The sequence below is a fragment of the Megascapheus bottae genome, unplaced genomic scaffold (genome assembly GCF_031878675.1).
Source record: "Megascapheus bottae isolate mThoBot1 unplaced genomic scaffold, mThoBot2.hap1 HAP1_SCAFFOLD_48, whole genome shotgun sequence".
NCBI lineage: Eukaryota > Metazoa > Chordata > Mammalia > Rodentia > Geomyidae > Megascapheus > Megascapheus bottae.
In genome coordinates this window covers 1,062,777-1,073,750 of record NW_028327313.1, presented here as the reverse complement: position 1 = coordinate 1,073,750, position 10,974 = coordinate 1,062,777, and the positions used below count along the sequence as shown (strand labels likewise).

General features: G+C 45.1%; 2 pseudogenes; both read right to left on the bottom strand.

Moving 5' to 3' along the window:
* Positions 1 to 2,290: 2,290 nt before the first annotated feature.
* LOC150040090 (forkhead box protein K2-like) lies at positions 2,291 to 8,927 on the bottom strand (annotated as a pseudogene).
* Positions 8,928 to 9,011: 84 nt separating this feature from the next.
* On the bottom strand, positions 9,012 to 10,737 carry LOC150040089 (cytochrome c oxidase subunit 7A2-like, mitochondrial pseudogene; annotated as a pseudogene).
* Between the last annotated feature and the right edge of the window lie 237 nt (positions 10,738 to 10,974).

Genomic DNA, 10,974 nt, shown 5'->3' with positions numbered 1-10,974 from the left:
AAAAAAAAATGTAGAAAAGTAGTTTGTAGTCTCTGCAAAGGTCAACTCCTGTTTTTTTTTTCAATAAAAATACTTTATTAAATCTCAGGAACTTGTTATTTTAAAAAATCTCCAGTCTTTGCACACAGACCACCACTCTACCTAGAACAGCAGAGGCTTGGACTTGAAGCTTGTCGCATCTCTGCTTGTCACCTCCCACAAGGAAACCCGAGTCCTGATGCTCTTCTGCCAGCAACCAGGTCCTGCACGTGGTGACCTCAGCACAGGAGGAAGTGGGCAAACCACCACAGGGCTCTGCAGCCCTGGCCAGGCCTCACACTGTGTACTTGATACGTGGGTGCATGACCCCTTGTGCTGGGGGGGAGTGTGTGTAAGCTGCTGAATTAAGGTTCTGGAGTGGCACGCTGAGGAGACGCAGGGAAGCAGGGCCTGCCCCTCTGGCAGGGTGCATCTGTGGCAGAAACTTGGAACCATGGAAGTGTGGCTGAACCCTAAATCCAAAATGCAGGGCCTCAGCCAGGAGACAAAACCTGGGTACAGCTTGCTGACCCATGATACGCTTTCTGTCCTTTTTGGCACTCTCATAAATTCCAGCTCATCACAACAACCACAGCAGTGAGGAGAAAGGTGGGTGGGTCCCTCAGCCTGGGCTCCAGATTAAGAAGGCCACCTGAAAGAAAAGCCACCTGAAAGAAAACTCTTCCTCCTGTCTTTAAAACCGGACATTTCTCTAACATACAACGCCAGAAGAAACCCCTTCAGACCATCCAGTCAGCAGTGACTGCGGGAAGCGCTACCCGGGCGGCCACGTGCTCCTTGTCTGAGTGGTCATGGTCAGGGCACCTGACCAGCAGACCTGCAGGGACTCCCACCCCACGATGTGGAGCTGGGCGGAGAGCGCAGCTGCAGCCCTGCGCCCTGGTCTGAGGGCAGATGTCACTGCTAACACACGGTCTCACTCACGATTTCTCACTTTTATTTTTCAAGTGATTGAGTTATAAAATCCATCTAGTGTGCAGTAATTCATAATTTTAATATGCATCATCTGCAGTAACATGACAGCTCCATACCGTGACGTGACACGCAATACTTGAACAGATTTGTATTTGGTCTTTATGTAAATAATGTTTTATAATTGCCTAAATATACCATTCTGAGCCATTTCATTCCACCAGGAAAATACAGGGTTTTTTTCCGCTCTCTTTAAAAAATATTAAATACCAAAATAACTACATTTAAATAAATAATGTTATGATGATGACATTAAAGGATGAGGCTGAAGCCCTCTGCCCACTTGGACCGCCTCGGCCTGCCTCCTTCCCTCTGGGTCTCCTGTTGTGCAGAGGAGACTTAGCTTCCGAGGAAGGCTGGTCCTCAGCAGGGCGCCTCCTCTGACCTGGAGCACAGCCTGAGGGCTCTGGCAGGCGGTGAGGATCTGTGATCTTGGCTTGAAAGGGTCCAGTTGATCCGTTTCCCAAAGAAGGAAGGAAGGGTTCTGTTGTTTGGGGCATACACAACACTTAGGAGAGGGCTTTACTTAAGAGGGGAGATTATTCCAGGGACAAAGTCAACATAAAGGAACAGACAGGGGAGGGCAGGGAGGCGAGCAGGTGCATGCCGCCGGGATGCGTCCTGGTTGCCCTGCTCTTGCAGCACCCTGGCCGTATAGGCGCACAGCTGCGGCAAGGGAAGGGACGCGTCAGGCCCCCCGAGGAGCGCCACCGGCGCTATGGGACGGACAGGAGCGGAGCGGAGCGTCCTCTGGGGTGAGAACAGATCACAGAAACCAACAGACAGACTTCGCTTCTTTCCCCACATCAATCCACGTGAAAGGTCTGCAATTCCAAAATCCCCGGAGTAGAAATGGAGTGATGTGAAATGTCAAAGACCCCCATGACTACGAAAAGAAAGTACACCTCAAAATATTCTAATTCCACATGAACAACAAAACACTGTCTTGTCTCCGAGAGGGTGATGGAGGCTCTGGCTGGACCCTTCTGAAAGCCCAGTCCAAGATCCGCTCGCTCGGGTGCTGGCCGGGCCCTCATGGGAGGCGTGGGCCCAAAGGCCGGTCTGGTCCTCCTTGTGGAGCTGTCCAGCGCGCGCTCGGCAGGATACCAGTTCGGAACCAGGTGAGCCGCGGTTCACTTGCTCACGCGTGACTTCCTCCACGGAAGGGGTTTTAAGGCCACCTGGGTTTGTGATTTCAGTGCTGAGTAGTGAAGTCTAACTGCAGGGCCCTTGCGCGGGCGGTGCCTCTGAGCGTGGACGAGAGTGATGTTTCCTTTTGGCACCACAGTGGCTGTCCGTGTGAACACTGCTCTCAGCGTTAGTTCTGGGCCCCCTTCTCCCGCACGGATACTTGCAGGGCGTCCATGCTCAGGGCGATGACGAAGCGCTCCCCGTCGTCCGCCTTGATCCGCTTCAGCTCTGGCTGCTCTGCCTCGTCGCCGTTTTGGCGCTTGGTGGGCAAGGATGTCGAAGCCGAGGCGTGGGTCGCCAGCATGTGCAGAGGGCTCGCGGCTGCGCTGTTCACCTGGCCGTGCACCACAGTGGGGAGGGGCACCACGTGGGTCCCGTTCTGAGTGACAGTCTTTATGGGGAGCTGGTGCTGGCCTAGAGGCGCCTGTTGCACAATGGTGACGGTCTGCACAGGGGTGCCGGGGGAGGCTTGGAGAATCCTGCCAGCCGCGCCCAGCGTGGCATGGCTAACTGCAGGAACAGGCTCTACTTTCACTTTGACCCCTCTGTGGTCTCCATTCTCTTGTGGCTCTGCCTTAGGAGGGGCCAACACTGCTGCCTGAGTGACCACAGCCTGTCCAACAACCGTGTACGTATTGGCTGGGGCCAGTGAAGCCACGCTGGCGACTGACACGGCTGGTATCTGGTGGACAACGTGAACAGTCTGCACGACGGGTGGCTGCGAGGTGGAGGTGATCACTGGGGTGGCAACCGCGTAGGTGACCGGCTTAATGGCGGGGGGCAGCTGCCGCTGGACGGTGATTAAGACGGGCTAGCCAGAAAGAGGCGAACCTGGTGCACTCTGAGCAAATCGTGCCTCCTGGATGACTGCGAGCTTGGGCTGTGCGCCACTCGGCTCCGGCTCCACGGGGGCTGGTGAGCCTTCCCTGGACAGCCACCACTGGAATGAGCAGATAGCACCCCCGCATGGTTGGGAGAAGCTGGTGCACTCCTGGAGGAGAGCGGCCCCAGAGGATCAACTCCTGTTTTTTGTCTGTTTGTTTGTTTGTTTTTGCCCCCGTTGTGTGGCTTGAACTGTTGATGGTTAATTGGAGATGAGAGTCTCAGGGACTTTCCAGTCAAGGCTGGCTTTGAATCACAATTCTCAGATTTTACAATACTATGCAGTACTCTCAGCTTCCCATGGCACTCTTTATCTTCTATTAAGGACCAAAAAAGAAGGACTAGAGTAAGGAAGAAAGTAAGGAAGAAAGAAAGGAATGGAGGGAGAGAGTGGCCAAGTGGTAGGGTGCTCATTTATCATGCAGGAAGCTCTGGGTTCTAGTCCTCAGTACTACATACACAATACAAGTGTTCTAGTCCTCAGTACTACATACACAATACAAGCAAGAAGTAGTAACTCTGGCTCAAGTGGCCGAGCACTAACCTTGAGCAAAATGTGTCCAAGGACAGTGCCCAGAGCCTGAGTTCAGGCCCGAGGACTGGCAAAACAGAAAGAAAGAAAGAGGAAAAGAAAAGCAAAAAAAGGGAAAGGCACAAGTTGAGTGGTGGCTCCAACAGTAGAATTGTGAGACTTGAAATAAAAACAAACAATAAAAAATAAAAAAAGAAAGCAAAGATATGGGGTGGGGGAGGGAAATGGGGACCAAGACATGAAAAATATTTCAATGTTTGTGAAGTAATGCACCTTCTACCTGGTGAATATAATGTAACACTTCTATTAATTACAATAAAAAATATATGGAATAAAAGAAAAGGAAAGAAAAAGACAATCCTCATCTGGGAAAATCAACCCTATGTAAAATCACTTATACCAAAAAAAAAGGTCCTGAAGTTGACTTTTTCCTCTAAATGTATACCAACTAGCTTTGGGTGGGTGGGGGGGAGAAAGAAATGACTTTTGGATTCTGTTCAGGCCCAAAGTTCAAGCCCTAGAATAAGAACCAAAAACAAACAAGTTTTTTTGTTTTTGTTTTTGTTTTTTAAGAACCAGGGCAAACACCAATGCCTCACACCTGTAATCTTGGCTGTTCAGGGGTTGCAATCTGAGGATTGTGGTTCAAAGCCAGCATGGACAGAAAATTTCCTGTGAGACCCTTACTTCCAATTAACCGCTAACAGACAAGAAGTACTAGAGCTGTAGCCATGAGCCAAACACAGCAAGTTCAGTGCCACCACTGCCACTCACTAAAACAACTTTCATGGGCTTCCCTGCGTAGGCTGGCTTTGAACCACATTCCTCAGATTTCAGCAACCTAATCAGGTAGGATTACAGATGTGAGACATAATTTAAAATTCTTTAATTGGCTCCTCTCTTCTGCCACCTTCATATCATTTCATGATTGCTTTTACTATTTTTCTTTTTAAAATTTCAGTTCTTATGGCTTGTTAAGGTCTAGAAACTCACACTCAGTTTGTATTTTTGTTTTTGTTTCTTTGAGTTTTTCGTTAGAAAATAGTTTCTATACCTTGGGCTACAGATAAACTACTGGCTATGTGTTTTTTTATTTTTGCTCCAGGGTTTCAATTCTGGACCTGATTACTTTCAGTGAGTAGTTTTTTTCCTCTCAAAGTAACCAAAGTGTACAATAAGAGGCAAAACTAAATTTCCAATTATTATTATTATTTTTAAATTTGAATACTAGTACTTAGGGCTTGAACTTAAAGGCCTGGTGACTCTCCCAGACGATTATTCTACTTTTTTTTAATTCAAGGCTATCATGCTCAACTATTGAGCTACAACTCTACTTTTGCCTTTTTTTGGTGGGGGGGGTATTGTTCTTCTTTGGTTGTTAATAGGAGATAAGAGTCCCAGGAGAAACCAAGGGCATTAGACAGTGTCCTAAAGTCTGAGGACTGAATTTCAAATCTAACCTGGGTAGGAGAGTGCATGAGATTCTTAACTTCAATTGCTGCCCAGAGGCCACTAGTCAGTGGCACAGGCATGAGCCACTGTGCCAAGCCTGGCTGTTTATTACTTTTAATTTTTTTAGTTCCTGTTATAGGGCTGGAATTCAGAACCTGATCCCTAGCCAAGATATTTTTTTCATCAAAGATAGCAGGGAATATAATTAGAGCTAAAATTGGACTCATGACTTTTTCATTTCTTCTTCTTCTTTTTTTTTAAATTCAGGGCTCCCTGACTCTACTACTTAAGCCACAGATCAATTTCTGCTTTTTTTTATTATTTTGATGGTTCATAGAAGATAAGAGTGGATACACAAGGGTACTACACAAAGGCTTGACATCTTAGGATCCCAGTTTGAAGCCAGCCTGGCCAGGAAAGTCCATGAGATTTTCAGAGGCAGAAAGCAGTAGAGCCCCAATCATGAACAAAACACCCCAAGTTGATTTGACAGGCACACACTTATACAACTGTCATGGACTTTCCTGCCCAGGCTGGCTTTAAACTATGATCCTCTGATTCCAGTGACTGGAGCAAGTAGGATATAGGCTTGAACCATGTTCTCAAAACATTCAGTGGCCCTTTGATGTTTTCTCTTTTCACTCATTTTTTGTTCGGTTTTATTTTTTTTCTCAGCCTCCCCCCTTTCTAAATTTGTTCAGGTACTCTGCCTCGTTTTCTTAATGGGCCACTCTTCCTGAGGTTATAATCTTTGCTTTGCTTTTGTCCCTCAAGGCTAGCAGGTTTTCACCTGAAAACACAGCCAAAGTCACAGTATCTCTCTCTCTCTCTCTCTCTCTCTCTCTCTCTCTCTCTCTCTCTCTCTCTCTCTCTCTCTCTCTCTTTCTTTCTTTCTTTATTTCTTCCTCTCTCTGTCTCTGTCTCTCTCTGTCTCTCTCTCTCTGTCCCTCTTGCTCTCCTTTCTTTCTCTCTTTTATTTAATTCTTTCTTTCTTTCTTTCTTTCTTTCTTTCTTTCTTTCTTTCTTTCTTTCTTTCTTTCTTTTTTTTTGTTGGTCATGGGGTTTGAACTCAGGGCCTAGGCATTGTCCTTAGCTCTTCAGCTCAAAGCTACCAACCTACCCCTCAGCTTGCTGTGAGCCTTGATTACTCAGTTTTCAGCCTCATGATTAGCTAAGGTTACAGGTGTGAGCGAGTGTGACCGACACCTGGCCCTTGCTTGCTTGCTTCCTTTGGCTCCTTTGTTTGTCTTTCTTTCCTTCTCTTTCATTTTCTTCCATTTTGTTTGTTTGTTTCTTTCTTTTTATTTGACTGCCTCCCTCCCTGGCCCCCACTATTTATTTATTTATTTATTTATTTATTTATTTATTTAATGGGTTATGGGAGAAATAATCTCATGTGAACATGGGGGCATTACACAGGCTCTGAAATCTGAAGACTGTGGTTCAATGCTAGCCTGGGTAGGAAAGTCCATGAGAGTCTGTAATCAAACAGCAAGAGACAGGAAGTACTAGAGCTCTAGTTTTGAGGAATAAAAGCAAGTTCAAGCTCATCACTGCCGCTCACTAAAACAAGTCTCTTAGAATTTCCTGCTTTGAACCATAATCCTCTGATTTCAGTGAACATGGCAAGTAGGATACAAGCATGACCCATGTTTTCAAATTCCTTTTTATTTTTGCCATATCTAGGGATTGAACTCAGGTTTTGAGCACTGTCCAGGGGCTTTCTCAAGGCTAGAGTTCTACCATTTGAGCCACAACACTATTCATGGTTTTTTTTTTTGATGTACTACTAAGGAATTGAACCCTGGTCTTGGTGCATGATGGACAAGTATTCTACCACAAGGCCAAACCCCAGCCTATGTTTTCAAATACTTCTATTGTCTCTTTGATACCTCCTCCTTCCTTTTAATTCATTTTCCTTCCTTTTTCTATTTATCTATTTTGTTTGAGTCTTCTATTTATTTGTTATGGATCGGCAACTGTCCTTGAGATCTTTTGCTTTACTTTGCCTTTTCCCGTCAAGACTATCAGGCTTCAAACTGGAAACCAAAGATCAAGATCGGTGCCTTCCTGTCTGTCTTCCTTTCACCTTCCAACATTCTGGCCTATCTCTTTTCCTTCCTCCCGCCCTCCTTTCCTCCCTCCCTCCTTCCCTCCCTCTCTCCCTTCCTTCCTTCCTTCCTTCCTTTGATTTTTTTTGTGGTTTATAGGAAAAAGAGTCTCATGTAGCTATGGGGGCATACACAGCCTCTGGAAAATGAGGATTGTGGTTCAAATCCAGGCTGGGCAGGAAAATCCATGAGACTCTTTTCTTCAAGTAATCACCAAGAGACAGGAAGTAGTAGAGGTCTAGACATAAAACACAGAGAGTTCAAGCTCACCAGTGCCATTCACTAAAACAGGTCTCATGGACTTTCCTTCCTAGGCTTGCTTTGAACCTCAAACCTCAGATTTCAGCAATCTAAAATGATAGGATTACAGGTGTGAGCAATGATTTAAATTTCTTTAATTTGCTCCTCTCTTCTATTGTTTTTCTTTCTTTCTTTCTTTCTTTGTTTGTTTTTTCTAACTCAACATTTGGAAGCTCTGGCATTTAGACCACAAGTCAGCCACTGGCATTGGGTCCTTTGGTTCTGGTTCAAGGGTTTGAACTCTGGCCTGGTCACTGTTCATGCTTGCTTATTTTATTTTATTTCCTCAAACTAGCTGGGAGTACAATTGAGGCCAAAACTTGACTTTTGACTTTGTTTTAAATTCAAGGCTAGCGGGCTCTAATACATGAACCTCAGCTCAACTTTTGCCTTTCTATTTTTTTGGTGAGTCATAGCAGATGAGAGTACCCAGAATAAACAGGCACAGTACACAGACACTTGATATCTGAAGGCCATGGTTCAAAGCCAGCCTGGGCGGGAAAGTCCATGAGACTCCTTATCTCCAATGAACCACCCAGAGGCAGAAAGTAATAGAGTTCTAACCACAAACAAATCACCAATGAGTTTAAGTCCACCATTGTCAGGGAGGCTCATGGATTTCCCTGCCCATGCTGGTTTTGAACCACAATCCTGTGATCTCAGTGAGCTGAGCAACAATTGTATAGAGGCATGAATGATGTTTTCATGCTTTTGAGTTGTCTCTATGATATCTTCTCCTTCCTCTTAATTCATTTTTATACATGTATTTTCTCCACAGTCAAATATTTCATAATTTTAAAGGATAACATTTTTAAAAGGTAAAGGAAGATCTGTGACATGGCTGCATCCACAAGAAGAACCAGCCTGCATTACAGTGCGAACAATCCTGCTCTGTTCCCATGGGAACACAGACATGCTAGGACCTGGGCTGTGGCAAATAGCCCTTTGAAACAAGCACAGGCAGGCTGCAAATAATTTCTATTAACATTTTGCTGCAAGATGGAAAAATCTCCCAAGGTACCACTAAACCAAGTCCCTTATTTCAAGCGCCTAGTCTTGGCTTGCCTTTCTTCTTCAGTCAAAACCAAATCTATAAAGGCTTGTGCACTCCAAGGTGGAAAAAAACCCCACATTCCAGGTATCTGAAGACCTCAGCTCTGACTGACACTAACTAACCAGCCCCTCTTCCACCTTCATCCAGACTCTCCAGGGAAATCAGGAGACCAAACAAGTGTGTTCTGACATCTGACAGGCCATATGCACTTCATAAACAAACCAAAATACTCTTCATGTCTTTGTCTTTGTTTTGCAAAAATTTTAAGGAGACCATCCCAGAGGAAGGAATGAAACTGATTATTTGTTAAATGAAAATTGAAGTTTCAAAGGGTCTATTCCAAAACCCAACGGTTCTTTGTAGCAGAGCTCTCATTTTTGGGCTGGGAGGCCATTTGGAGAGCAATCAGGAGTGGATGGTACCTCCCATGGTCAGTGCACAGTAGTTCAGTAAAGCATCAGATCAAGCAGTTATCTTTTTAGGTGGATGGGCATACCATCAGATTTCTGAAAAAACTTCTACAGCTCTGGAACTTAGTTCTTCCCAGCATAATCATAAACAGTGGGATTGGAAGTCAGCTTTGTTGGCGTGGCTAATATGACAGACAGAGCTTCAGTGGACACCACAGGCTTTAATTCCTGTGGGCTATCCGGTCTGCAGTCCAGGTTCCAGCCAACTTCTGTGTGAAGCCGCTAAACTTGTAGCACAGGAATCGAGCAGCCAAGCCTCCAGCAGCCGCTGCTGGTGAAATTGCCCAGAAGGTCTGCCTCCTTTGCCTTAATTCATTTTTTGTTCCTCTCTTGTGTATGTGTGTGTGTGTGTGTGTGTGTGTGTGTGTGTGTGTGTGTGTGTGGTGTGGGGCTTGAACTCTTCTGGACCCAGGCATTGTTCCTGAGCTCTTCAGCTCAAAGCTACTGCCCTACCCTAGAGCCAAGCTCCGCTTACCATTTTTGAGGGGTTAATTGGAGATAAGAGTCACAAGTCCTTTTATGCCTGGACTTGCTTTCAACTTTGATCCTCAGATCCCAGGTTATTGAGTAGCTAGGATTACAGGTGTGAGCCACCACGTTGGCTTTTTTTTTTAATTCAAGTTCTCTAACTTGTTATGGATTGGCCTGTCTCCCTTAGGTTTTTATCTTGCTTTTCTTTTTTCCATCCAGGCTAGCAGGATTCACACCAGGAACAAAAGTTCAAATTCAGGCTTTGTTTAGTTCATTTGCTCTTATTTGCTTGCTTGCTTGCTTGCTTGCCTGCCTGCTTGCTTGCTTTCTTTGCTTCCTTTTCTATTTCCTTCTCTTTTTCTGTTTCCTTCTCTCCTTTCTTGTCTCCCTCCCTTCCGCCTTCCACCCTTCCTTCCTTCCTTTTCTTTATTTTATTTGTTCTTTCTTCCTCTCTCTCTCTCTGTTTCTTTCTGTATTTCCCTCCTTCTATCACTCCCTCCCTTCCTCAATTCATTCCTTACTTTCTTGCTTCCTTGCTTTCTTGCTTTCTCTCTCACTCTAATTTTCTTCCTTTCTCCCGTTCTTTCTTTTCTGTTCTTTGATGGTCTATATAAAGAAAGAGTCTCATGTGAACTTGAGGGCATTACAGAGGCTCTCAAATCTGAGGGTTGTCTTTCAAAGGCAGCCTGGGCAAGAAAGTCCTTGGGATTCTTATCTGTCATCAACCACCAACAAAGAGGAAGTACTAGAGCTCTAGCCATGAGCAAAACAAGTTCAAGCCCTCCACTGCCACTCACTAAAGTAGGTCTTATGGACTTTGCTGCCTAGGCTGGCTTTGATCCACACTCCTCAGGTCTCAGCATCCTCAGCAGGTAGGATTCCAGATGTGTGACATGATTTGAAAGTGTTTAACTGGCTCTCCTCTACTTTCTCATTCTGTTTCATCTAGTTCACTACTTCTGTACACATTTTTTGGTAGTTTTTCAGTTTTATTATTTCAGGACCTCGAGTATCTTGTTGGGATTAACCACTCTCCCTCAATTACTTTTTTCAGTTCAAAAGTTTTTATTTTTGTTTTTTCCCCTCAATATTTAGAAGCCCTGGTACTTGGGACACAGTTATACTACTGGCTTTGTTGTTTATACAAATGTATGGCTGGAACTTATGGTTTGGGCAGTATTCCTGAGTTCTTTTGCTCAAAACTAGACACTCCATACTTTGCTCCATAATGCCACTTTTGGTACATGGGCCGGGAACCCACATGCCCATCCAGGTGCCTAGTCAATGGGTCGTGGAAAAACCACGGTAAATAGGCCAGCTTTGTTTGTCTCTGTGTATTATTTCTTTTTGCTTTTCTGATTTGGGTATCTCCCTTTGAGATGGGTACTACTCCACTTGCTCTTCTAATGATGAATTTTAAGGATGTTAGAAGCAGAGGTTTTGATTTGAGTAAAGACAAATTAATTACACTTTGTAATTCGGAATGGCCAACCTTTGATG